At 54.0% G+C, this 20,049-nt stretch overlaps 36 non-coding genes across 36 annotated transcripts; all 36 read left to right on the top strand.

Annotated features, from left to right (window-relative positions):
- Positions 1 to 412: 412 nt before the first annotated feature.
- Trnae-cuc (transfer RNA glutamic acid (anticodon CUC)) lies at positions 413 to 484 on the top strand. The gene has a single exon. It is a non-coding gene; the product is annotated as a tRNA-Glu (tRNA).
- Positions 485 to 858: 374 nt separating this feature from the next.
- Trnah-gug (transfer RNA histidin (anticodon GUG)) lies at positions 859 to 930 on the top strand. The gene has a single exon. It is a non-coding gene; the product is annotated as a tRNA-His (tRNA).
- A 589-nt stretch (positions 931 to 1,519) lies between these two features.
- Positions 1,520 to 1,601, top strand: Trnal-uag (transfer RNA leucine (anticodon UAG)). The gene has a single exon. It is a non-coding gene; the product is annotated as a tRNA-Leu (tRNA).
- A 444-nt stretch (positions 1,602 to 2,045) lies between these two features.
- Positions 2,046 to 2,117, top strand: Trnae-cuc (transfer RNA glutamic acid (anticodon CUC)). Its single transcript has one exon. It is a non-coding gene; the product is annotated as a tRNA-Glu (tRNA).
- Positions 2,118 to 2,491: 374 nt separating this feature from the next.
- Trnah-gug (transfer RNA histidin (anticodon GUG)) lies at positions 2,492 to 2,563 on the top strand. Its single transcript has one exon. It is a non-coding gene; the product is annotated as a tRNA-His (tRNA).
- Positions 2,564 to 3,153: 590 nt separating this feature from the next.
- On the top strand, positions 3,154 to 3,235 carry Trnal-uag (transfer RNA leucine (anticodon UAG)). Its single transcript has one exon. It is a non-coding gene; the product is annotated as a tRNA-Leu (tRNA).
- A 444-nt stretch (positions 3,236 to 3,679) lies between these two features.
- Trnae-cuc (transfer RNA glutamic acid (anticodon CUC)) lies at positions 3,680 to 3,751 on the top strand. The gene has a single exon. It is a non-coding gene; the product is annotated as a tRNA-Glu (tRNA).
- A 374-nt stretch (positions 3,752 to 4,125) lies between these two features.
- Positions 4,126 to 4,197, top strand: Trnah-gug (transfer RNA histidin (anticodon GUG)). Its single transcript has one exon. It is a non-coding gene; the product is annotated as a tRNA-His (tRNA).
- A 590-nt stretch (positions 4,198 to 4,787) lies between these two features.
- Positions 4,788 to 4,869, top strand: Trnal-uag (transfer RNA leucine (anticodon UAG)). The gene has a single exon. It is a non-coding gene; the product is annotated as a tRNA-Leu (tRNA).
- A 444-nt stretch (positions 4,870 to 5,313) lies between these two features.
- Trnae-cuc (transfer RNA glutamic acid (anticodon CUC)) lies at positions 5,314 to 5,385 on the top strand. The gene has a single exon. It is a non-coding gene; the product is annotated as a tRNA-Glu (tRNA).
- Positions 5,386 to 5,759: 374 nt separating this feature from the next.
- Positions 5,760 to 5,831, top strand: Trnah-gug (transfer RNA histidin (anticodon GUG)). The gene has a single exon. It is a non-coding gene; the product is annotated as a tRNA-His (tRNA).
- A 589-nt stretch (positions 5,832 to 6,420) lies between these two features.
- On the top strand, positions 6,421 to 6,502 carry Trnal-uag (transfer RNA leucine (anticodon UAG)). The gene has a single exon. It is a non-coding gene; the product is annotated as a tRNA-Leu (tRNA).
- A 444-nt stretch (positions 6,503 to 6,946) lies between these two features.
- Positions 6,947 to 7,018, top strand: Trnae-cuc (transfer RNA glutamic acid (anticodon CUC)). Its single transcript has one exon. It is a non-coding gene; the product is annotated as a tRNA-Glu (tRNA).
- A 374-nt stretch (positions 7,019 to 7,392) lies between these two features.
- Trnah-gug (transfer RNA histidin (anticodon GUG)) lies at positions 7,393 to 7,464 on the top strand. The gene has a single exon. It is a non-coding gene; the product is annotated as a tRNA-His (tRNA).
- A 589-nt stretch (positions 7,465 to 8,053) lies between these two features.
- On the top strand, positions 8,054 to 8,135 carry Trnal-uag (transfer RNA leucine (anticodon UAG)). Its single transcript has one exon. It is a non-coding gene; the product is annotated as a tRNA-Leu (tRNA).
- Positions 8,136 to 8,579: 444 nt separating this feature from the next.
- Trnae-cuc (transfer RNA glutamic acid (anticodon CUC)) lies at positions 8,580 to 8,651 on the top strand. Its single transcript has one exon. It is a non-coding gene; the product is annotated as a tRNA-Glu (tRNA).
- A 374-nt stretch (positions 8,652 to 9,025) lies between these two features.
- On the top strand, positions 9,026 to 9,097 carry Trnah-gug (transfer RNA histidin (anticodon GUG)). The gene has a single exon. It is a non-coding gene; the product is annotated as a tRNA-His (tRNA).
- Positions 9,098 to 9,686: 589 nt separating this feature from the next.
- Trnal-uag (transfer RNA leucine (anticodon UAG)) lies at positions 9,687 to 9,768 on the top strand. The gene has a single exon. It is a non-coding gene; the product is annotated as a tRNA-Leu (tRNA).
- Positions 9,769 to 10,212: 444 nt separating this feature from the next.
- On the top strand, positions 10,213 to 10,284 carry Trnae-cuc (transfer RNA glutamic acid (anticodon CUC)). The gene has a single exon. It is a non-coding gene; the product is annotated as a tRNA-Glu (tRNA).
- Positions 10,285 to 10,658: 374 nt separating this feature from the next.
- Trnah-gug (transfer RNA histidin (anticodon GUG)) lies at positions 10,659 to 10,730 on the top strand. The gene has a single exon. It is a non-coding gene; the product is annotated as a tRNA-His (tRNA).
- Positions 10,731 to 11,320: 590 nt separating this feature from the next.
- On the top strand, positions 11,321 to 11,402 carry Trnal-uag (transfer RNA leucine (anticodon UAG)). The gene has a single exon. It is a non-coding gene; the product is annotated as a tRNA-Leu (tRNA).
- Positions 11,403 to 11,846: 444 nt separating this feature from the next.
- Trnae-cuc (transfer RNA glutamic acid (anticodon CUC)) lies at positions 11,847 to 11,918 on the top strand. The gene has a single exon. It is a non-coding gene; the product is annotated as a tRNA-Glu (tRNA).
- A 374-nt stretch (positions 11,919 to 12,292) lies between these two features.
- On the top strand, positions 12,293 to 12,364 carry Trnah-gug (transfer RNA histidin (anticodon GUG)). Its single transcript has one exon. It is a non-coding gene; the product is annotated as a tRNA-His (tRNA).
- A 590-nt stretch (positions 12,365 to 12,954) lies between these two features.
- Trnal-uag (transfer RNA leucine (anticodon UAG)) lies at positions 12,955 to 13,036 on the top strand. Its single transcript has one exon. It is a non-coding gene; the product is annotated as a tRNA-Leu (tRNA).
- A 444-nt stretch (positions 13,037 to 13,480) lies between these two features.
- On the top strand, positions 13,481 to 13,552 carry Trnae-cuc (transfer RNA glutamic acid (anticodon CUC)). The gene has a single exon. It is a non-coding gene; the product is annotated as a tRNA-Glu (tRNA).
- A 374-nt stretch (positions 13,553 to 13,926) lies between these two features.
- Trnah-gug (transfer RNA histidin (anticodon GUG)) lies at positions 13,927 to 13,998 on the top strand. Its single transcript has one exon. It is a non-coding gene; the product is annotated as a tRNA-His (tRNA).
- Positions 13,999 to 14,588: 590 nt separating this feature from the next.
- Positions 14,589 to 14,670, top strand: Trnal-uag (transfer RNA leucine (anticodon UAG)). The gene has a single exon. It is a non-coding gene; the product is annotated as a tRNA-Leu (tRNA).
- Positions 14,671 to 15,114: 444 nt separating this feature from the next.
- Positions 15,115 to 15,186, top strand: Trnae-cuc (transfer RNA glutamic acid (anticodon CUC)). Its single transcript has one exon. It is a non-coding gene; the product is annotated as a tRNA-Glu (tRNA).
- A 374-nt stretch (positions 15,187 to 15,560) lies between these two features.
- On the top strand, positions 15,561 to 15,632 carry Trnah-gug (transfer RNA histidin (anticodon GUG)). The gene has a single exon. It is a non-coding gene; the product is annotated as a tRNA-His (tRNA).
- Positions 15,633 to 16,222: 590 nt separating this feature from the next.
- On the top strand, positions 16,223 to 16,304 carry Trnal-uag (transfer RNA leucine (anticodon UAG)). Its single transcript has one exon. It is a non-coding gene; the product is annotated as a tRNA-Leu (tRNA).
- Positions 16,305 to 16,749: 445 nt separating this feature from the next.
- On the top strand, positions 16,750 to 16,821 carry Trnae-cuc (transfer RNA glutamic acid (anticodon CUC)). Its single transcript has one exon. It is a non-coding gene; the product is annotated as a tRNA-Glu (tRNA).
- Positions 16,822 to 17,195: 374 nt separating this feature from the next.
- On the top strand, positions 17,196 to 17,267 carry Trnah-gug (transfer RNA histidin (anticodon GUG)). The gene has a single exon. It is a non-coding gene; the product is annotated as a tRNA-His (tRNA).
- A 591-nt stretch (positions 17,268 to 17,858) lies between these two features.
- Trnal-uag (transfer RNA leucine (anticodon UAG)) lies at positions 17,859 to 17,940 on the top strand. The gene has a single exon. It is a non-coding gene; the product is annotated as a tRNA-Leu (tRNA).
- Positions 17,941 to 18,384: 444 nt separating this feature from the next.
- On the top strand, positions 18,385 to 18,456 carry Trnae-cuc (transfer RNA glutamic acid (anticodon CUC)). The gene has a single exon. It is a non-coding gene; the product is annotated as a tRNA-Glu (tRNA).
- A 375-nt stretch (positions 18,457 to 18,831) lies between these two features.
- On the top strand, positions 18,832 to 18,903 carry Trnah-gug (transfer RNA histidin (anticodon GUG)). Its single transcript has one exon. It is a non-coding gene; the product is annotated as a tRNA-His (tRNA).
- A 590-nt stretch (positions 18,904 to 19,493) lies between these two features.
- Positions 19,494 to 19,575, top strand: Trnal-uag (transfer RNA leucine (anticodon UAG)). Its single transcript has one exon. It is a non-coding gene; the product is annotated as a tRNA-Leu (tRNA).
- The last annotated feature ends 474 nt before the right edge of the window (positions 19,576 to 20,049 follow it).

Here is a 20,049-nt window from a genome sequence, read left to right as displayed (position 1 = left end):
GTGTTGTCGTGGGCTAGGACGCAGCTCCTGTGTCGCGCGTGTTGTGTAGGTAGAGTGGCCGAGCGGTCTAAGGCGCTGGTTTTAGGCACCAGTCACTTCGGAGGCGTGGGTTCCAACCCCACAGCTGCTAAACGTGTAATGTTTCCTGCGTCGAAGACAGCTGCACCCATTGCCCGCAAAGGAAACAGCACAACAAGGCGTGAGCGTCTGCTTCGTGAATTGTCGTAGAACAGTACGTGGAGCAACGACAGGATTTGTAGGCGCCTTTTGCTCTCGTCACTGCTGGCGTTCGTCTCCATGAAATGCGTCCAGAGGATGCCGTTCTATAACGTGAAAGAGTGTATTTCTTACAGTTGTCGTCAGTTAATCGTGGCTGGTTGCTGCGTTCGCAGGAAGAGCACTGGCGTCGTAATCCGGTGTAGTCTAGTGGCTAGGATACCTGGCTCTCACCCAGGAGGCCCGGGTTCGATTCCCGGTACCGGAAACGTGAGTTTTTGTTGCTCCTCTTATGCGACTTGTCCCGACTTTGCTCGACTGACGCTACGCTGACGCGTGCACAAAGCTGCGTTAAGTATGATTCGCGGCTACACCTGACGGCGAGAGAGATGCGGCGTCTATTCACTTGTTATCGAGCCACATACCCATAGTCAAGAGGCTTGGAGGACTGCAAGACACTGCCAGGGAGGTGAATGTAGCTAACCACTCTAGTTAGTGTCCTGACAGCGCAGGCACGTTCATTTACTCGTATACACGTGATGGAGACCGTGTCTGACACTGCTGTGGCGTCCACCTTGGCCTAGGCTTTGCTGTGTATCGCCACTTGCACTCCAGCCAGCTGCCTCCGTGGGCGCGTGCGTGGCCGTGATCGTCTAGTGGTTAGGACATTGCGTTGTGGCCGCAATAACCCAGGTTCGAATCCTGGTCACGGAAATTTTGAAAGTTTTGCCTTGCTACCGTTGCAGTGACGATAGTGCACGAGTACTCGAAATCACAGTGCTTTCTTGATTTTTCACTCGTGTTCCGCAGTCCGCAGTTTGTACTACCACTTCATCGCCAACACGTAATGCCGGCGGCCGTGAGGCGCAGACGTCCGGTGCTCTCTGTAGTCGAAAAGGGCAGTTGTTTGAGGTGCGACGGATTGGATGAACAGCGGAGCAGGAAGCTGTGGCGTGCACCGTTTCTACAAATGCTAGGAACACTGGGGCCGAAGGTAGCGCAGGTAGCGTGGCCGAGCGATCTAAGGCGCTTGTTTTAGGCACCAGTCTCTTCGGACGCGTGCGTTCGAAACCTGGTCACGGCACGAAAACGTCTCTTGATGCTGTCGCCTTAACTACGACAGCTTCAGACAAGTGGCGCCGCTACCACACGGCGGGCACGGCATTTTCTTGTTGTGGATGGCCTAAAGAGACGCTTCCAATGGGAGAGCAGAGGAAATACATGTTACAGCGATTGCCGAGATATTTCAATTCGAAGTGATCTTTGTAGTACTAAGGAAACGTATTGTCGTCGGCGCTATAACGGTAACGTGGCCGAGCGGTCTAAGGCGCTGGTTTTAGGCACCAGTGTCTTCGGAGGCGTGGGTTCGAATCCCACCGTTGCCAATTTTGACGTCTCATTTTTGTGCCGTTGCTGTGTGTTGTCGTGGGCTAGGACGCAGCTCCTGTGTCGCGCGTGTTGTGTAGGTAGAGTGGCCGAGCGGTCTAAGGCGCTGGTTTTAGGCACCAGTCACTTCGGAAGCGTGGGTTCCAACCCCACAGCTGCTAAACGTGTAATGTTTCCTGCGTCGAAGACAGCTGCACCCACTGCCCGCAAAGGAAACAGCACAACAAGGCGTGAGCGTCTGCTTCGTGAATTGTCGTAGAACAGTACGTGGAGCAACGACAGGATTTGTAGGCGCCTTTTGCTCTCGTCACTGCTGGCGTTCGTCTCCATGAAATGCGTCCAGAGGATGCCGTTCTATAACGTGAAAGAGTGTATTTCTTACAGTTGTCGTCAGTTAATCGTGGCTGGTTGCTGCGTTCGCAGGAAGAGCACTGGCGTCGTTATCCGGTGTAGTCTAGTGGCTAGGATACCTGGCTCTCACCCAGGAGGCCCGGGTTCGATTCCCGGTACCGGAAACGTGAGTTTTTGTTGCTCCTCTAATGCGACTTGTCTCGACTTTGCTCGACTGACGCTACGCTGACGCGTGCACAAAGCTGCGTTAAGTATGATTCGCGGCTACACCTGACGGCGAGAGAGATGCGGCGTCTATTCACTTGTTATCGAGCCACATACCCATAGTCAAGAGGCTTGGAGGACTGCAAGACACTGCCAGGGAGGTGAATGTAGCTAACCACTCTAGTTAGTGTCCTGACAGCGCAGGCACGTTCATTTACTCGTATACACGTGATGGAGACCGTGTCTGACACTGCTGTGGCGTCCACCTTGGCCTAGGCTTTGCTGTGTATCGCCACTTGCACTCCAGCCAGCTGCCTCCGTGGGCGCGTGCGTGGCCGTGATCGTCTAGTGGTTAGGACATTGCGTTGTGGCCGCAATAACCCAGGTTCGAATCCTGCTCACGGCAATTTTGAAAGTTTTGCCTTGCTACCGTTGCAGTGACGATAGTGCACGAGTACTCGAAATCACAGTGCTTCCTTGATTTTTCACTCGTGTTCCGCAGTCCGCAGTTTGTACTACCACTTCATCGCCAACACGTAATGCCGGCGGCCGTGAGGCGCAGACGTCCGGTGCTCTCTGTAGTCGAAAAGGGCAGTTGTTTGAGGTGCGACGGATTGGATGAACAGCGGAGCAGGAAGCTGTGGCGTGCACCGTTTCTACAAATGCTAGGAACACTGGGGCCGAAGGTAGCGCAGGTAGCGTGGCCGAGCGATCTAAGGCGCTTGTTTTAGGCACCAGTCTCTTCGGACGCGTGCGTTCGAAACCTGGTCACGGCACGAAAACGTCTCTTGATGCTGTCGCCTTAACTACGACAGCTTCAGACAAGTGGCGCCGCTACCACACGGCGGGCACGGCATTTTCTTGTTGTGGATGGCCTAAAGAGACGCTTCCAATGGGAGAGCAGAGGAAATACATGTTACAGCGATTGCCGAGATATTTCCATTTCGAAGTGATCTTTGTAGTACAAAGGAAACGTATTGTCGTCGGCGCTATAACGGTAACGTGGCCGAGCGGTCTAAGGCGCTGGTTTTAGGCACCAGTCTCTTCGGAGGCGTGGGTTCGAATCCCACCGTTGCCAATTTTGACGTCTCATTTTTGTGCCGTTGCTGTGTGTTGTCGTGGGCTAGGACGCAGCTCCTGTGTCGCGCGTGTTGTGTAGGTAGAGTGGCCGAGCGGTCTAAGGCGCTGGTTTTAGGCACCAGTCACTTCGGAGGCGTGGGTTCCAACCCCACAGCTGCTAAACGTGTAATGTTTCCTGCGTCGAAGACAGCTGCACCCATTGCCCGCAAAGGAAACAGCACAACAAGGCGTGAGCGTCTGCTTCGTGAATTGTCGTAGAACAGTACGTGGAGCAACGACAGGATTTGTAGGCGCCTTTTGCTCTCGTCACTGCTGGCGTTCGTCTCCATGAAATGCGTCCAGAGGATGCCGTTCTATAACGTGAAAGAGTGTATTTCTTACAGTTGTCGTCAGTTAATCGTGGCTGGTTGCTGCGTTCGCAGGAAGAGCACTGGCGTCGTAATCCGGTGTAGTCTAGTGGCTAGGATACCTGGCTCTCACCCAGGAGGCCCGGGTTCGATTCCCGGTACCGGAAACGTGAGTTTTTGTTGCTCCTCTTATGCGACTTGTCCCGACTTTGCTCGACTGACGCTACGCTGACGCGTGCACAAAGCTGCGTTAAGTATGATTCGCGGCTACACCTGACGGCGAGAGAGATGCGGCGTCTATTCACTTGTTATCGAGCCACATACCCATAGTCAAGAGGCTTGGAGGACTGCAAGACACTGCCAGGGAGGTGAATGTAGCTAACCACTCTAGTTAGTGTCCTGACAGCGCAGGCACGTTCATTTACTCGTATACACGTGATGGAGACCGTGTCTGACACTGCTGTGGCGTCCACCTTGGCCTAGGCTTTGCTGTGTATCGCCACTTGCACTCCAGCCAGCTGCCTCCGTGGGCGCGTGCGTGGCCGTGATCGTCTAGTGGTTAGGACATTGCGTTGTGGCCGCAATAACCCAGGTTCGAATCCTGGTCACGGAAATTTTGAAAGTTTTGCCTTGCTACCGTTGCAGTGACGATAGTGCACGAGTACTCGAAATCACAGTGCTTTCTTGATTTTTCACTCGTGTTCCGCAGTCCGCAGTTTGTACTACCACTTCATCGCCAACACGTAATGCCGGCGGCCGTGAGGCGCAGACGTCCGGTGCTCTCTGTAGTCGAAAAGGGCAGTTGTTTGAGGTGCGACGGATTGGATGAACAGCGGAGCAGGAAGCTGTGGCGTGCACCGTTTCTACAAATGCTAGGAACACTGGGGCCGAAGGTAGCGCAGGTAGCGTGGCCGAGCGATCTAAGGCGCTTGTTTTAGGCACCAGTCTCTTCGGACGCGTGCGTTCGAAACCTGGTCACGGCACGAAAACGTCTCTTGATGCTGTCGCCTTAACTACGACAGCTTCAGACAAGTGGCGCCGCTACCACACGGCGGGCACGGCATTTTCTTGTTGTGGATGGCCTAAAGAGACGCTTCCAATGGGAGAGCAGAGGAAATACATGTTACAGCGATTGCCGAGATATTTCCATTTCGAAGTGATCTTTGTAGTACAAAGGAAACGTATTGTCGTCGGCGCTATAACGGTAACGTGGCCGAGCGGTCTAAGGCGCTGGTTTTAGGCACCAGTCTCTTCGGAGGCGTGGGTTCGAATCCCACCGTTGCCAATTTTGACGTCTCATTTTTGTGCCGTTGCTGTGTGTTGTCGTGGGCTAGGACGCAGCTCCTGTGTCGCGCGTGTTGTGTAGGTAGAGTGGCCGAGCGGTCTAAGGCGCTGGTTTTAGGCACCAGTCACTTCGGAGGCGTGGGTTCCAACCCCACAGCTGCTAAACGTGTAATGTTTCCTGCGTCGAAGACAGCTGCACCCACTGCCCGCAAAGGAAACAGCACAACAAGGCGTGAGCGTCTGCTTCGTGAATTGTCGTAGAACAGTACGTGGAGCAACGACAGGATTTGTAGGCGCCTTTTGCTCTCGTCACTGCTGGCGTTCGTCTCCATGAAATGCGTCCAGAGGATGCCGTTCTATAACGTGAAAGAGTGTATTTCTTACAGTTGTCGTCAGTTAATCGTGGCTGGTTGCTGCGTTCGCAGGAAGAGCACTGGCGTCGTAATCCGGTGTAGTCTAGTGGCTAGGATACCTGGCTCTCACCCAGGAGGCCCGGGTTCGATTCCCGGTACCGGAAACGTGAGTTTTTGTTGCTCCTCTTATGCGACTTGTCCCGACTTTGCTCGACTGACGCTACGCTGACGCGTGCACAAAGCTGCGTTAAGTATGATTCGCGGCTACACCTGACGGCGAGAGAGATGCGGCGTCTATTCACTTGTTATCGAGCCACATACCCATAGTCAAGAGGCTTGGAGGACTGCAAGACACTGCCAGGGAGGTGAATGTAGCTAACCACTCTAGTTAGTGTCCTGACAGCGCAGGCACGTTCATTTACTCGTATACACGTGATGGAGACCGTGTCTGACACTGCTGTGGCGTCCACCTTGGCCTAGGCTTTGCTGTGTATCGCCACTTGCACTCCAGCCAGCTGCCTCCGTGGGCGCGTGCGTGGCCGTGATCGTCTAGTGGTTAGGACATTGCGTTGTGGCCGCAATAACCCAGGTTCGAATCCTGGTCACGGAAATTTTGAAAGTTTTGCCTTGCTACCGTTGCAGTGACGATAGTGCACGAGTACTCGAAATCACAGTGCTTTCTTGATTTTTCACTCGTGTTCCGCAGTCCGCAGTTTGTACTACCACTTCATCGCCAACACGTAATGCCGGCGGCCGTGAGGCGCAGACGTCCGGTGCTCTCTGTAGTCGAAAAGGGCAGTTGTTTGAGGTGCGACGGATTGGATGAACAGCGGAGCAGGAAGCTGTGGCGTGCACCGTTTCTACAAATGCTAGGAACACTGGGGCCGAAGGTAGCGCAGGTAGCGTGGCCGAGCGATCTAAGGCGCTTGTTTTAGGCACCAGTCTCTTCGGACGCGTGCGTTCGAAACCTGGTCACGGCACGAAAACGTCTCTTGATGCTGTCGCCTTAACTACGACAGCTTCAGACAAGTGGCGCCGCTACCACACGGCGGGCACGGCATTTTCTTGTTGTGGATGGCCTAAAGAGACGCTTCCAATGGGAGAGCAGAGGAAATACATGTTACAGCGATTGCCGAGATATTTCAATTCGAAGTGATCTTTGTAGTACTAAGGAAACGTATTGTCGTCGGCGCTATAACGGTAACGTGGCCGAGCGGTCTAAGGCGCTGGTTTTAGGCACCAGTGTCTTCGGAGGCGTGGGTTCGAATCCCACCGTTGCCAATTTTGACGTCTCATTTTTGTGCCGTTGCTGTGTGTTGTCGTGGGCTAGGACGCAGCTCCTGTGTCGCGCGTGTTGTGTAGGTAGAGTGGCCGAGCGGTCTAAGGCGCTGGTTTTAGGCACCAGTCACTTCGGAAGCGTGGGTTCCAACCCCACAGCTGCTAAACGTGTAATGTTTCCTGCGTCGAAGACAGCTGCACCCACTGCCCGCAAAGGAAACAGCACAACAAGGCGTGAGCGTCTGCTTCGTGAATTGTCGTAGAACAGTACGTGGAGCAACGACAGGATTTGTAGGCGCCTTTTGCTCTCGTCACTGCTGGCGTTCGTCTCCATGAAATGCGTCCAGAGGATGCCGTTCTATAACGTGAAAGAGTGTATTTCTTACAGTTGTCGTCAGTTAATCGTGGCTGGTTGCTGCGTTCGCAGGAAGAGCACTGGCGTCGTAATCCGGTGTAGTCTAGTGGCTAGGATACCTGGCTCTCACCCAGGAGGCCCGGGTTCGATTCCCGGTACCGGAAACGTGAGTTTTTGTTGCTCCTCTTATGCGACTTGTCCCGACTTTGCTCGACTGACGCTACGCTGACGCGTGCACAAAGCTGCGTTAAGTATGATTCGCGGCTACACCTGACGGCGAGAGAGATGCGGCGTCTATTCACTTGTTATCGAGCCACATACCCATAGTCAAGAGGCTTGGAGGACTGCAAGACACTGCCAGGGAGGTGAATGTAGCTAACCACTCTAGTTAGTGTCCTGACAGCGCAGGCACGTTCATTTACTCGTATACACGTGATGGAGACCGTGTCTGACACTGCTGTGGCGTCCACCTTGGCCTAGGCTTTGCTGTGTATCGCCACTTGCACTCCAGCCAGCTGCCTCCGTGGGCGCGTGCGTGGCCGTGATCGTCTAGTGGTTAGGACATTGCGTTGTGGCCGCAATAACCCAGGTTCGAATCCTGGTCACGGAAATTTTGAAAGTTTTGCCTTGCTACCGTTGCAGTGACGATAGTGCACGAGTACTCGAAATCACAGTGCTTTCTTGATTTTTCACTCGTGTTCCGCAGTCCGCAGTTTGTACTACCACTTCATCGCCAACACGTAATGCCGGCGGCCGTGAGGCGCAGACGTCCGGTGCTCTCTGTAGTCGAAAAGGGCAGTTGTTTGAGGTGCGACGGATTGGATGAACAGCGGAGCAGGAAGCTGTGGCGTGCACCGTTTCTACAAATGCTAGGAACACTGGGGCCGAAGGTAGCGCAGGTAGCGTGGCCGAGCGATCTAAGGCGCTTGTTTTAGGCACCAGTCTCTTCGGACGCGTGCGTTCGAAACCTGGTCACGGCACGAAAACGTCTCTTGATGCTGTCGCCTTAACTACGACAGCTTCAGACAAGTGGCGCCGCTACCACACGGCGGGCACGGCATTTTCTTGTTGTGGATGGCCTAAAGAGACGCTTCCAATGGGAGAGCAGAGGAAATACATGTTACAGCGATTGCCGAGATATTTCAATTCGAAGTGATCTTTGTAGTACTAAGGAAACGTATTGTCGTCGGCGCTATAACGGTAACGTGGCCGAGCGGTCTAAGGCGCTGGTTTTAGGCACCAGTGTCTTCGGAGGCGTGGGTTCGAATCCCACCGTTGCCAATTTTGACGTCTCATTTTTGTGCCGTTGCTGTGTGTTGTCGTGGGCTAGGACGCAGCTCCTGTGTCGCGCGTGTTGTGTAGGTAGAGTGGCCGAGCGGTCTAAGGCGCTGGTTTTAGGCACCAGTCACTTCGGAAGCGTGGGTTCCAACCCCACAGCTGCTAAACGTGTAATGTTTCCTGCGTCGAAGACAGCTGCACCCACTGCCCGCAAAGGAAACAGCACAACAAGGCGTGAGCGTCTGCTTCGTGAATTGTCGTAGAACAGTACGTGGAGCAACGACAGGATTTGTAGGCGCCTTTTGCTCTCGTCACTGCTGGCGTTCGTCTCCATGAAATGCGTCCAGAGGATGCCGTTCTATAACGTGAAAGAGTGTATTTCTTACAGTTGTCGTCAGTTAATCGTGGCTGGTTGCTGCGTTCGCAGGAAGAGCACTGGCGTCGTAATCCGGTGTAGTCTAGTGGCTAGGATACCTGGCTCTCACCCAGGAGGCCCGGGTTCGATTCCCGGTACCGGAAACGTGAGTTTTTGTTGCTCCTCTTATGCGACTTGTCCCGACTTTGCTCGACTGACGCTACGCTGACGCGTGCACAAAGCTGCGTTAAGTATGATTCGCGGCTACACCTGACGGCGAGAGAGATGCGGCGTCTATTCACTTGTTATCGAGCCACATACCCATAGTCAAGAGGCTTGGAGGACTGCAAGACACTGCCAGGGAGGTGAATGTAGCTAACCACTCTAGTTAGTGTCCTGACAGCGCAGGCACGTTCATTTACTCGTATACACGTGATGGAGACCGTGTCTGACACTGCTGTGGCGTCCACCTTGGCCTAGGCTTTGCTGTGTATCGCCACTTGCACTCCAGCCAGCTGCCTCCGTGGGCGCGTGCGTGGCCGTGATCGTCTAGTGGTTAGGACATTGCGTTGTGGCCGCAATAACCCAGGTTCGAATCCTGGTCACGGAAATTTTGAAAGTTTTGCCTTGCTACCGTTGCAGTGACGATAGTGCACGAGTACTCGAAATCACAGTGCTTTCTTGATTTTTCACTCGTGTTCCGCAGTCCGCAGTTTGTACTACCACTTCATCGCCAACACGTAATGCCGGCGGCCGTGAGGCGCAGACGTCCGGTGCTCTCTGTAGTCGAAAAGGGCAGTTGTTTGAGGTGCGACGGATTGGATGAACAGCGGAGCAGGAAGCTGTGGCGTGCACCGTTTCTACAAATGCTAGGAACACTGGGGCCGAAGGTAGCGCAGGTAGCGTGGCCGAGCGATCTAAGGCGCTTGTTTTAGGCACCAGTCTCTTCGGACGCGTGCGTTCGAAACCTGGTCACGGCACGAAAACGTCTCTTGATGCTGTCGCCTTAACTACGACAGCTTCAGACAAGTGGCGCCGCTACCACACGGCGGGCACGGCATTTTCTTGTTGTGGATGGCCTAAAGAGACGCTTCCAATGGGAGAGCAGAGGAAATACATGTTACAGCGATTGCCGAGATATTTCAATTCGAAGTGATCTTTGTAGTACTAAGGAAACGTATTGTCGTCGGCGCTATAACGGTAACGTGGCCGAGCGGTCTAAGGCGCTGGTTTTAGGCACCAGTGTCTTCGGAGGCGTGGGTTCGAATCCCACCGTTGCCAATTTTGACGTCTCATTTTTGTGCCGTTGCTGTGTGTTGTCGTGGGCTAGGACGCAGCTCCTGTGTCGCGCGTGTTGTGTAGGTAGAGTGGCCGAGCGGTCTAAGGCGCTGGTTTTAGGCACCAGTCACTTCGGAAGCGTGGGTTCCAACCCCACAGCTGCTAAACGTGTAATGTTTCCTGCGTCGAAGACAGCTGCACCCACTGCCCGCAAAGGAAACAGCACAACAAGGCGTGAGCGTCTGCTTCGTGAATTGTCGTAGAACAGTACGTGGAGCAACGACAGGATTTGTAGGCGCCTTTTGCTCTCGTCACTGCTGGCGTTCGTCTCCATGAAATGCGTCCAGAGGATGCCGTTCTATAACGTGAAAGAGTGTATTTCTTACAGTTGTCGTCAGTTAATCGTGGCTGGTTGCTGCGTTCGCAGGAAGAGCACTGGCGTCGTAATCCGGTGTAGTCTAGTGGCTAGGATACCTGGCTCTCACCCAGGAGGCCCGGGTTCGATTCCCGGTACCGGAAACGTGAGTTTTTGTTGCTCCTCTTATGCGACTTGTCCCGACTTTGCTCGACTGACGCTACGCTGACGCGTGCACAAAGCTGCGTTAAGTATGATTCGCGGCTACACTTGACGGCGAGAGAGATGCGGCGTCTATTCACTTGTTATCGAGCCACATACCCATAGTCAAGAGGCTTGGAGGACTGCAAGACACTGCCAGGGAGGTGAATGTAGCTAACCACTCTAGTTAGTGTCCTGACAGCGCAGGCACGTTCATTTACTCGTATACACGTGATGGAGACCGTGTCTGACACTGCTGTGGCGTCCACCTTGGCCTAGGCTTTGCTGTGTATCGCCACTTGCACTCCAGCCAGCTGCCTCCGTGGGCGCGTGCGTGGCCGTGATCGTCTAGTGGTTAGGACATTGCGTTGTGGCCGCAATAACCCAGGTTCGAATCCTGGTCACGGAAATTTTGAAAGTTTTGCCTTGCTACCGTTGCAGTGACGATAGTGCACGAGTACTCGAAATCACAGTGCTTTCTTGATTTTTCACTCGTGTTCCGCAGTCCGCAGTTTGTACTACCACTTCATCGCCAACACGTAATGCCGGCGGCCGTGAGGCGCAGACGTCCGGTGCTCTCTGTAGTCGAAAAGGGCAGTTGTTTGAGGTGCGACGGATTGGATGAACAGCGGAGCAGGAAGCTGTGGCGTGCACCGTTTCTACAAATGCTAGGAACACTGGGGCCGAAGGTAGCGCAGGTAGCGTGGCCGAGCGATCTAAGGCGCTTGTTTTAGGCACCAGTCTCTTCGGACGCGTGCGTTCGAAACCTGGTCACGGCACGAAAACGTCTCTTGATGCTGTCGCCTTAACTACGACAGCTTCAGACAAGTGGCGCCGCTACCACACGGCGGGCACGGCATTTTCTTGTTGTGGATGGCCTAAAGAGACGCTTCCAATGGGAGAGCAGAGGAAATACATGTTACAGCGATTGCCGAGATATTTCCATTTCGAAGTGATCTTTGTAGTACAAAGGAAACGTATTGTCGTCGGCGCTATAACGGTAACGTGGCCGAGCGGTCTAAGGCGCTGGTTTTAGGCACCAGTCTCTTCGGAGGCGTGGGTTCGAATCCCACCGTTGCCAATTTTGACGTCTCATTTTTGTGCCGTTGCTGTGTGTTGTCGTGGGCTAGGACGCAGCTCCTGTGTCGCGCGTGTTGTGTAGGTAGAGTGGCCGAGCGGTCTAAGGCGCTGGTTTTAGGCACCAGTCACTTCGGAGGCGTGGGTTCCAACCCCACAGCTGCTAAACGTGTAATGTTTCCTGCGTCGAAGACAGCTGCACCCATTGCCCGCAAAGGAAACAGCACAACAAGGCGTGAGCGTCTGCTTCGTGAATTGTCGTAGAACAGTACGTGGAGCAACGACAGGATTTGTAGGCGCCTTTTGCTCTCGTCACTGCTGGCGTTCGTCTCCATGAAATGCGTCCAGAGGATGCCGTTCTATAACGTGAAAGAGTGTATTTCTTACAGTTGTCGTCAGTTAATCGTGGCTGGTTGCTGCGTTCGCAGGAAGAGCACTGGCGTCGTAATCCGGTGTAGTCTAGTGGCTAGGATACCTGGCTCTCACCCAGGAGGCCCGGGTTCGATTCCCGGTACCGGAAACGTGAGTTTTTGTTGCTCCTCTTATGCGACTTGTCCCGACTTTGCTCGACTGACGCTACGCTGACGCGTGCACAAAGCTGCGTTAAGTATGATTCGCGGCTACACCTGACGGCGAGAGAGATGCGGCGTCTATTCACTTGTTATCGAGCCACATACCCATAGTCAAGAGGCTTGGAGGACTGCAAGACACTGCCAGGGAGGTGAATGTAGCTAACCACTCTAGTTAGTGTCCTGACAGCGCAGGCACGTTCATTTACTCGTATACACGTGATGGAGACCGTGTCTGACACTGCTGTGGCGTCCACCTTGGCCTAGGCTTTGCTGTGTATCGCCACTTGCACTCCAGCCAGCTGCCTCCGTGGGCGCGTGCGTGGCCGTGATCGTCTAGTGGTTAGGACATTGCGTTGTGGCCGCAATAACCCAGGTTCGAATCCTGGTCACGGAAATTTTGAAAGTTTTGCCTTGCTACCGTTGCAGTGACGATAGTGCACGAGTACTCGAAATCACAGTGCTTTCTTGATTTTTCACTCGTGTTCCGCAGTCCGCAGTTTGTACTACCACTTCATCGCCAACACGTAATGCCGGCGGCCGTGAGGCGCAGACGTCCGGTGCTCTCTGTAGTCGAAAAGGGCAGTTGTTTGAGGTGCGACGGATTGGATGAACAGCGGAGCAGGAAGCTGTGGCGTGCACCGTTTCTACAAATGCTAGGAACACTGGGGCCGAAGGTAGCGCAGGTAGCGTGGCCGAGCGATCTAAGGCGCTTGTTTTAGGCACCAGTCTCTTCGGACGCGTGCGTTCGAAACCTGGTCACGGCACGAAAACGTCTCTTGATGCTGTCGCCTTAACTACGACAGCTTCAGACAAGTGGCGCCGCTACCACACGGCGGGCACGGCATTTTCTTGTTGTGGATGGCCTAAAGAGACGCTTCCAATGGGAGAGCAGAGGAAATACATGTTACAGCGATTGCCGAGATATTTCCATTTCGAAGTGATCTTTGTAGTACAAAGGAAACGTATTGTCGTCGGCGCTATAACGGTAACGTGGCCGAGCGGTCTAAGGCGCTGGTTTTAGGCACCAGTCTCTTCGGAGGCGTGGGTTCGAATCCCACCGTTGCCAATTTTGACGTCTCATTTTTGTGCCGTTGCTGTGTGTTGTCGTGGGCTAGGACGCAGCTCCTGTGTCGCGCGTGTTGTGTAGGTAGAGTGGCCGAGCGGTCTAAGGCGCTGGTTTTAGGCACCAGTCACTTCGGAGGCGTGGGTTCCAACCCCACAGCTGCTAAACGTGTAATGTTTCCTGCGTCGAAGACAGCTGCACCCATTGCCCGCAAAGGAAACAGCACAACAAGGCGTGAGCGTCTGCTTCGTGAATTGTCGTAGAACAGTACGTGGAGCAACGACAGGATTTGTAGGCGCCTTTTGCTCTCGTCACTGCTGGCGTTCGTCTCCATGAAATGCGTCCAGAGGATGCCGTTCTATAACGTGAAAGAGTGTATTTCTTACAGTTGTCGTCAGTTAATCGTGGCTGGTTGCTGCGTTCGCAGGAAGAGCACTGGCGTCGTAATCCGGTGTAGTCTAGTGGCTAGGATACCTGGCTCTCACCCAGGAGGCCCGGGTTCGATTCCCGGTACCGGAAACGTGAGTTTTTGTTGCTCCTCTTATGCGACTTGTCCCGACTTTGCTCGACTGACGCTACGCTGACGCGTGCACAAAGCTGCGTTAAGTATGATTCGCGGCTACACCTGACGGCGAGAGAGATGCGGCGTCTATTCACTTGTTATCGAGCCACATACCCATAGTCAAGAGGCTTGGAGGACTGCAAGACACTGCCAGGGAGGTGAATGTAGCTAACCACTCTAGTTAGTGTCCTGACAGCGCAGGCACGTTCATTTACTCGTATACACGTGATGGAGACCGTGTCTGACACTGCTGTGGCGTCCACCTTGGCCTAGGCTTTGCTGTGTATCGCCACTTGCACTCCAGCCAGCTGCCTCCGTGGGCGCGTGCGTGGCCGTGATCGTCTAGTGGTTAGGACATTGCGTTGTGGCCGCAATAACCCAGGTTCGAATCCTGGTCACGGAAATTTTGAAAGTTTTGCCTTGCTACCGTTGCAGTGACGATAGTGCACGAGTACTCGAAATCACAGTGCTTTCTTGATTTTTCACTCGTGTTCCGCAGTCCGCAGTTTGTACTACCACTTCATCGCCAACACGTAATGCCGGCGGCCGTGAGGCGCAGACGTCCGGTGCTCTCTGTAGTCGAAAAGGGCAGTTGTTTGAGGTGCGACGGATTGGATGAACAGCGGAGCAGGAAGCTGTGGCGTGCACCGTTTCTACAAATGCTAGGAACACTGGGGCCGAAGGTAGCGCAGGTAGCGTGGCCGAGCGATCTAAGGCGCTTGTTTTAGGCACCAGTCTCTTCGGACGCGTGCGTTCGAAACCTGGTCACGGCACGAAAACGTCTCTTGATGCTGTCGCCTTAACTACGACAGCTTCAGACAAGTGGCGCCGCTACCACACGGCGGGCACGGCATTTTCTTGTTGTGGATGGCCTAAAGAGACGCTTCCAATGGGAGAGCAGAGGAAATACATGTTACAGCGATTGCCGAGATATTTCCATTTCGAAGTGATCTTTGTAGTACAAAGGAAACGTATTGTCGTCGGCGCTATAACGGTAACGTGGCCGAGCGGTCTAAGGCGCTGGTTTTAGGCACCAGTCTCTTCGGAGGCGTGGGTTCGAATCCCACCGTTGCCAATTTTGACGTCTCATTTTTGTGCCGTTGCTGTGTGTTGTCGTGGGCTAGGACGCAGCTCCTGTGTCGCGCGTGTTGTGTAGGTAGAGTGGCCGAGCGGTCTAAGGCGCTGGTTTTAGGCACCAGTCACTTCGGAGGCGTGGGTTCCAACCCCACAGCTGCTAAACGTGTAATGTTTCCTGCGTCGAAGACAGCTGCACCCATTGCCCGCAAAGGAAACAGCACAACAAGGCGTGAGCGTCTGCTTCGTGAATTGTCGTAGAACAGTACGTGGAGCAACGACAGGATTTGTAGGCGCCTTTTGCTCTCGTCACTGCTGGCGTTCGTCTCCATGAAATGCGTCCAGAGGATGCCGTTCTATAACGTGAAAGAGTGTATTTCTTACAGTTGTCGTCAGTTAATCGTGGCTGGTTGCTGCGTTCGCAGGAAGAGCACTGGCGTCGTAATCCGGTGTAGTCTAGTGGCTAGGATACCTGGCTCTCACCCAGGAGGCCCGGGTTCGATTCCCGGTACCGGAAACGTGAGTTTTTGTTGCTCCTCTTATGCGACTTGTCCCGACTTTGCTCGACTGACGCTACGCTGACGCGTGCACAAAGCTGCGTTAAGTATGATTCGCGGCTACACCTGACGGCGAGAGAGATGCGGCGTCTATTCACTTGTTATCGAGCCACATACCCATAGTCAAGAGGCTTGGAGGACTGCAAGACACTGCCAGGGAGGTGAATGTAGCTAACCACTCTAGTTAGTGTCCTGACAGCGCAGGCACGTTCATTTACTCGTATACACGTGATGGAGACCGTGTCTGACACTGCTGTGGCGTCCACCTTGGCCTAGGCTTTGCTGTGTATCGCCACTTGCACTCCAGCCAGCTGCCTCCGTGGGCGCGTGCGTGGCCGTGATCGTCTAGTGGTTAGGACATTGCGTTGTGGCCGCAATAACCCAGGTTCGAATCCTGGTCACGGAAATTTTGAAAGTTTTGCCTTGCTACCGTTGCAGTGACGATAGTGCACGAGTACTCGAAATCACAGTGCTTTCTTGATTTTTCACTCGTGTTCCGCAGTCCGCAGTTTGTACTACCACTTCATCGCCAACACGTAATGCCGGCGGCCGTGAGGCGCAGACGTCCGGTGCTCTCTGTAGTCGAAAAGGGCAGTTGTTTGAGGTGCGACGGATTGGATGAACAGCGGAGCAGGAAGCTGTGGCGTGCACCGTTTCTACAAATGCTAGGAACACTGGGGCCGAAGGTAGCGCAGGTAGCGTGGCCGAGCGATCTAAGGCGCTTGTTTTAGGCACCAGTCTCTTCGGACGCGTGCGTTCGAAACCTGGTCACGGCACGAAAACGTCTCTTGATGCTGTCGCCTTAACTACGACAGCTTCAGACAAGTGGCGCCGCTACCACACGGCGGGCACGGCATTTTCTTGTTGTGGATGGCCTAAAGAGACGCTTCCAATGGGAGAGCAGAGGAAATACATGTTACAGCGATTGCCGAGATATTTCCATTTCGAAGTGATCTTTGTAGTACAAAGGAAACGTATTGTCGTCGGCGCTATAACGGTAACGTGGCCGAGCGGTCTAAGGCGCTGGTTTTAGGCACCAGTCTCTTCGGAGGCGTGGGTTCGAATCCCACCGTTGCCAATTTTGACGTCTCATTTTTGTGCCGTTGCTGTGTGTTGTCGTGGGCTAGGACGCAGCTCCTGTGTCGCGCGTGTTGTGTAGGTAGAGTGGCCGAGCGGTCTAAGGCGCTGGTTTTAGGCACCAGTCACTTCGGAGGCGTGGGTTCCAACCCCACAGCTGCTAAACGTGTAATGTTTCCTGCGTCGAAGACAGCTGCACCCATTGCCCGCAAAGGAAACAGCACAACAAGGCGTGAGCGTCTGCTTCGTGAATTGTCGGTAGAACAGTACGTGGAGCAACGACAGGATTTGTAGGCGCCTTTTGCTCTCGTCACTGCTGGCGTTCGTCTCCATGAAATGCGTCCAGAGGATGCCGTTCTATAACGTGAAAGAGTGTATTTCTTACAGTTGTCGTCAGTTAATCGTGGCTGGTTGCTGCGTTCGCAGGAAGAGCACTGGCGTCGTAATCCGGTGTAGTCTAGTGGCTAGGATACCTGGCTCTCACCCAGGAGGCCCGGGTTCGATTCCCGGTACCGGAAACGTGAGTTTTTGTTGCTCCTCTTATGCGACTTGTCCCGACTTTGCTCGACTGACGCTACGCTGACGCGTGCACAAAGCTGCGTTAAGTATGATTCGCGGCTACACCTGACGGCGAGAGAGATGCGGCGTCTATTCACTTGTTATCGAGCCACATACCCATAGTCAAGAGGCTTGGAGGACTGCAAGACACTGCCAGGGAGGTGAATGTAGCTAACCACTCTAGTTAGTGTCCTGACAGCGCAGGCACGTTCATTTACTCGTATACACGTGATGGAGACCGTGTCTGACACTGCTGTGGCGTCCACCTTGGCCTAGGCTTTGCTGTGTATCGCCACTTGCACTCCAGCCAGCTGCCTCCGTGGGCGCGTGCGTGGCCGTGATCGTCTAGTGGTTAGGACATTGCGTTGTGGCCGCAATAACCCAGGTTCGAATCCTGGTCACGGAAATTTTGAAAGTTTTGCCTTGCTACCGTTGCAGTGACGATAGTGCACGAGTACTCGAAATCACAGTGCTTTCTTGATTTTTCACTCGTGTTCCGCAGTCCGCAGTTTGTACTACCACTTCATCGCCAACACGTAATGCCGGCGGCCGTGAGGCGCAGACGTCCGGTGCTCTCTGTAGTCGAAAAGGGCAGTTGTTTGAGGTGCGACGGATTGGATGAACAGCGGAGCAGGAAGCTGTGGCGTGCACCGTTTCTACAAATGCTAGGAACACTGGGGCCGAAGGTAGCGCAGGTAGCGTGGCCGAGCGATCTAAGGCGCTTGTTTTAGGCACCAGTCTCTTCGGACGCGTGCGTTCGAAACCTGGTCACGGCACGAAAACGTCTCTTGATGCTGTCGCCTTAACTACGACAGCTTCAGACAAGTGGCGCCGCTACCACCCGGCGGGCACGGCATTTTCTTGTTGTGGATGGCCCTAAAGAGACGCTTCCAATGGGAGAGCAGAGGAAATACATGTTACAGCGATTGCCGAGATATTTCCATTTCGAAGTGATCTTTGTAGTACAAAGGAAACGTATTGTCGTCGGCGCTATAACGGTAACGTGGCCGAGCGGTCTAAGGCGCTGGTTTTAGGCACCAGTCTCTTCGGAGGCGTGGGTTCGAATCCCACCGTTGCCAATTTTGACGTCTCATTTTTGTGCCGTTGCTGTGTGTTGTCGTGGGCTAGGACGCAGCTCCTGTGTCGCGCGTGTTGTGTAGGTAGAGTGGCCGAGCGGTCTAAGGCGCTGGTTTTAGGCACCAGTCACTTCGGAGGCGTGGGTTCCAACCCCACAGCTGCTAAACGTGTAATGTTTCCTGCGTCGAAGACAGCTGCACCCATTGCCCGCAAAGGAAACAGCACAACAAGGCGTGAGCGTCTGCTTCGTGAATTGTCGTAGAACAGTACGTGGAGCAACGACAGGATTTGTAGGCGCCTTTTGCTCTCGTCACTGCTGGCGTTCGTCTCCATGAAATGCGTCCAGAGGATGCCGTTCTATAACGTGAAAGAGTGTATTTCTTACAGTTGTCGTCAGTTAATCGTGGCTGGTTGCTGCGTTCGCAGGAAGAGCACTGGCGTCGTAATCCGGTGTAGTCTAGTGGCTAGGATACCTGGCTCTCACCCAGGAGGCCCGGGTTCGATTCCCGGTACCGGAAACGTGAGTTTTTGTTGCTCCTCTTATGCGACTTGTCCCGACTTTGCTCGACTGACGCTACGCTGACGCGTGCACAAAGCTGCGTTAAGTATGATTCGCGGCTACACCTGACGGCGAGAGAGATGCGGCGTCTATTCACTTGTTATCGAGCCACATACCCATAGTCAAGAGGCTTGGAGGACTGCAAGACACTGCCAGGGAGGTGAATGTAGCTAACCACTCTAGTTAGTGTCCTGACAGCGCAGGCACGTTCATTTACTCGTATACACGTGATGGAGACCGTGTCTGACACTGCTGTGGCGTCCACCTTGGCCTAGGCTTTGCTGTGTATCGCCACTTGCACTCCAGCCAGCTGCCTCCGTGGGGCGCGTGCGTGGCCGTGATCGTCTAGTGGTTAGGACATTGCGTTGTGGCCGCAATAACCCAGGTTCGAATCCTGGTCACGGAAATTTTGAAAGTTTTGCCTTGCTACCGTTGCAGTGACGATAGTGCACGAGTACTCGAAATCACAGTGCTTTCTTGATTTTTCACTCGTGTTCCGCAGTCCGCAGTTTGTACTACCACTTCATCGCCAACACGTAATGCCGGCGGCCGTGAGGCGCAGACGTCCGGTGCTCTCTGTAGTCGAAAAGGGCAGTTGTTTGAGGTGCGACGGATTGGATGAACAGCGGAGCAGGAAGCTGTGGCGTGCACCGTTTCTACAAATGCTAGGAACACTGGGGCCGAAGGTAGCGCAGGTAGCGTGGCCGAGCGATCTAAGGCGCTTGTTTTAGGCACCAGTCTCTTCGGACGCGTGCGTTCGAAACCTGGTCACGGCACGAAAACGTCTCTTGATGCTGTCGCCTTAACTACGACAGCTTCAGACAAGTGGCGCCGCTACCACACGGCGGGCACGGCATTTTCTTGTTGTGGATGGCCTAAAGAGACGCTTCCAATGGGAGAGCAGAGGAAATACATGTTACAGCGATTGCCGAGATATTTCCATTTCGAAGTGATCTTTGTAGTACAAAGGAAACGTATTGTCGTCGGCGCTATAACGGTAACGTGGCCGAGCGGTCTAAGGCGCTGGTTTTAGGCACCAGTCTCTTCGGAGGCGTGGGTTCGAATCCCACCGTTGCCAATTTTGACGTCTCATTTTTGTGCCGTTGCTGTGTGTTGTCGTGGGCTAGGACGCAGCTCCTGTGTCGCGCGTGTTGTGTAGGTAGAGTGGCCGAGCGGTCTAAGGCGCTGGTTTTAGGCACCAGTCACTTCGGAGGCGTGGGTTCCAACCCCACAGCTGCTAAACGTGTAATGTTTCCTGCGTCGAAGACAGCTGCACCCATTGCCCGCAAAGGAAACAGCACAACAAGGCGTGAGCGTCTGCTTCGTGAATTGTCGTAGAACAGTACGTGGAGCAACGACAGGATTTGTAGGCGCCTTTTGCTCTCGTCACTGCTGGCGTTCGTCTCCATGAAATGCGTCCAGAGGATGCCGTTCTATAACGTGAAAGAGTGTATTTCTTACAGTTGTCGTCAGTTAATCGTGGCTGGTTGCTGCGTTCGCAGGAAGAGCACTGGCGTCGTAATCCGGTGTAGTCTAACACGCGATCTAGTGT

This window comes from Schistocerca gregaria, unplaced genomic scaffold (assembly GCF_023897955.1).
Source record: "Schistocerca gregaria isolate iqSchGreg1 unplaced genomic scaffold, iqSchGreg1.2 ptg001071l, whole genome shotgun sequence".
Classification (NCBI taxonomy): Eukaryota; Metazoa; Arthropoda; class Insecta; order Orthoptera; family Acrididae; genus Schistocerca; species Schistocerca gregaria.
This window is presented reverse-complemented; position numbering and strand designations above follow the sequence as displayed.